General features: G+C 52.8%; 1 non-coding gene across 1 annotated transcript; it reads right to left on the minus strand.

The window, feature by feature from the left end:
- Positions 1-3,299: 3,299 nt before the first annotated feature.
- EI90DRAFT_t80 lies at positions 3,300-3,372 on the minus strand. The gene has a single exon. It is a non-coding gene; the product is annotated as a tRNA-Tyr (tRNA).

Genomic DNA, 3,372 nt, shown 5'->3' on the forward strand with positions numbered 1-3,372 from the left:
CCACTCCCATCCCAGAAGCTCGGTCCCGAGTCGGAACATTCAGAGACTCTGGATTTGCTCCGACCCCCCGATGGATCTCTGACATCCCATGACATACCTCTAAACCATTCCCCCTCCCATTTCATTTATTGGAGTCACTGTCATGGCCATGCATTCCGGCCCATTAGCCGCCCATCCCGATGCTGCCTGAGCCCATTCCCGCTACATGAGCGTGAGCGCGAGCCCTGACCTCAGCCCTATCCTCCCTGAGGACTCCCTGCTCACTCCCCCACTTGCCCCTAGGCTCCCCTGCACCTGGCCGACTCCCCCACAGCTGCACCAACCTCTCCACCCTGAGTCCGCCTCCAGCACCATGCCCAACACAACTCCTCTACCCCGCCCACTTGGCCCCTACAGGGCCACTACCATTCCTGCGCCTGACTCCGGCCCAACTCTGAGTCCAGTGCCACTACGATACCATTGCCACTATTGCAGCCCTACGCTCCTTCCTTTATTTACCTGTTATTGTGTGTTTGACCCTCGGTCATTGCCGTCCGCTATGCAGCCAACCCGTCAGGGCACACACCCTGACTAGCCCGGACCCGGACCCGGATCCGGACCCGCTTCCACCTGCTGCACTTCCCGCACGCGCACACGCTCCACGCGCCGCATGCTCCGGGCCCGGTTCCTACCCCTTCATGTGACTTCCGGGTATCCCCGGAAGTTTTGCTGATATTGTGGCCACTGTGGGAAGATGAGAAGTTAGCTTCCTTCTCATCTTCTTACCCACAGTAGGTTGTGCCCTGGATAGGGCTGGTTACACCTCAGGGCTGTGGACCATAGGGGAGGGTCATGGGGACCCGGGAGTCGTCCCCTGACACAACCCCACTCCTTATTCATGTTTGCTTCTGGACCCTTCGGCCTTCAGCCTGGGTCCACTTCCATTCATTCTTTCCTCCTATATATATCTTGTATGATACTTTATTGTACCTTAGCTCTAATATCGATTTGACCACGACTCCCAAGTCCTGACCCCAGCAAGGCAACCCCAGTAAGTCTGAAATGAGGGCCAAGAGACAGCTAGGGGGCACAGCACTCCTTTAGAGTCGCTGAGGCCAAATGCCCTACCCTTGGGCCTTGTTCACAGCATCACAGCATCATGGCCATCGCAGCCTATAGTGGCCTGCAACGGTGACCTTCGGTGCCGACCCTGGACCAGTGTCTAACAGTCACCCAACATCCTTCAGATACGTAACTCTGCCTTTGGAGCTACCCACATCCTCCGGTGATCCCACTCACATCATCACAAATTAGTCACCTTCCATTTATAGTACGACTGTTGTCTTCTTCCCATTCAGTCAGCTAACTTCCTCTTACCCATCTCTCGTTCCCATTCATCCTCCAGCCTTCTACTCTGCCCTCCTCGACCCAACACCCTGGTTCCCCATTAAGGATATCGTTCAGGACCTTTTGGTGTTTGTCAGTATCACTCGGACGTCCTGCTCTTCCTCCTTCTATATATACCTGTATGTCATATCCATCCCTGGCCATCAACTTCCAATCCCTCCGATTCCTCTGGTCTACCTCCGCTCCTCCTTCACTAACCTCGGAGCTCCTGTATTCCGCAATCCCCTTGGTACCCCTCGATGGTCACCACCCCCTCCTTTCAATTTATTACCTATGCCTCCCTAAGTATGGAGCCCCAAAGACTTCCAGACAGCTCTGACGTCCGCTAGCACACTCCTGCCTCCACTGGGCAATACACTTGCCTGCCCTGCAGAGCCCACCTTCAGGCCTATCCCTCCTTTCCATTTCTGGGTTATCGCCTGCCTTTCCGTTAACCACGTAACCCAACTCGTCAGTAACATTCAGTCGGCTAATGTTTAACCCCATTAGCTCCGCTCCGCCATTTGCGGACCCATCTTCGCTGTAACTATATATATCCAACTTGTACATAGGTTACACTTCAGTAATAAAATCGACTAGAGTTTACCCCTTCAGTTCTGGTTGCCAGTTAGTAAGTTAGGGCACAGATGTGTTACTTGGCACAGCGCTCCTGGCATAAGTTGCTGAGGCCAAAGCCCTCCACCATGGAGACTTTCCTTCATCTTAACCTGGTCTCTGACACTGTAGATTAGAACTCTTTGTACCTCAGTTCTAATCTTGACTAAAAGTTACCCCAAGTCCCTCTATGAGTGAATCCTGACCCCCCCCCCCCTACAAGATACCTCTGACACATGAAATAAATGGGCTAGCTGAGACGTAACAGAGGCACAGCACTCCCTCTGAGTCGCTGAGGCCATGTCCTTCTTAGAGCCTCTTGTACCACTCAGCAGACTTGGGCTTCCTGGAGAAGCTTTGGTTCACTACTGGAGCTTTCGGAACCCCTCCAGTTGAATTGAACTTCCACGTTGGCCGTTGGACTTATTGGCCATACTTAATGGTCCACATGGTTGTTGTTAGAGACCAGGTTGAGACAAGGGAGTGTCTCCATGGCGGAGGGCTTTGGCCTCAGCAACTTATGCCAGGAGCGCTGTGCCAAGTAACACATTCATGCCCTAACTTACTAAACTGGCAACCAGAACTGAAGGGGGGTAAACTCTAGTCGATTTTATTACTGAGGTGTAACCTATGTACAAGTTGAGTATATATATAGTTACAACGAGGGCAGGTCTGCAAATGGCAGAGCCGAGCTAACAGGGTTAGACATTAGCCAATTGAATATTACCGACAAGTCAGGTTACAGGGTTAACGGAAAGGAGGGATAGGCCCAAAGGTGGGCTTGCAGGGCAAGTGAATGTATTGCCCAGCGGAGGCAGGAGTGCGCTAGCAGACATTGGAGCTGTCCGGAAGCCTTCAGGGCTCCATACTTAGGGAGGCGTAGGTAATAAATTGAAAGGAGGGGGTGGTGACCATTGAGGGGTACCAAGGTGATTGCAGAATACGGGGGCTCTGAGGTTAGTGAAGAAGGAGCAGAGGTAGACCGGAGGGATCAGAGGGAGTGGAAGTCGATGGCCGGGGATGGATATGACAGTTGTCATGGCCATGCATTCCGGCCTGCTCCCTGCTCGTCCCGATGCCGCCTGAACCCATTACTGCTGTGTGAGCATGAGTGCGAGCCCCAACCCTCATCCCAATCCTCCTTGAGGACTCCCCACCACTCCCCACTTGCCTGTGGTTCCCCAATGCTAGTGTGAGGTCTTTGGGTAGCTCAGCACACAAGGCCGTAAGTGATACAAGTTTGTGTATTTTACGGTGGTGTGTAAGCAGTTACTGTTGGAATTTGTACACGTGGTCTTGGGAACCTAAATACTAAAATATGGACATTCTGGGAGTCGAACCGCAGAACCCTGAATAGGTACCAAGAGTGTGTTACCATTACACTAAATGCCC

Source organism: Cantharellus anzutake, assembly GCF_015039405.1.
Source record: "Cantharellus anzutake strain C23 chromosome Unknown EI90scaffold_11, whole genome shotgun sequence".
NCBI lineage: Eukaryota > Fungi > Basidiomycota > Agaricomycetes > Cantharellales > Hydnaceae > Cantharellus > Cantharellus anzutake.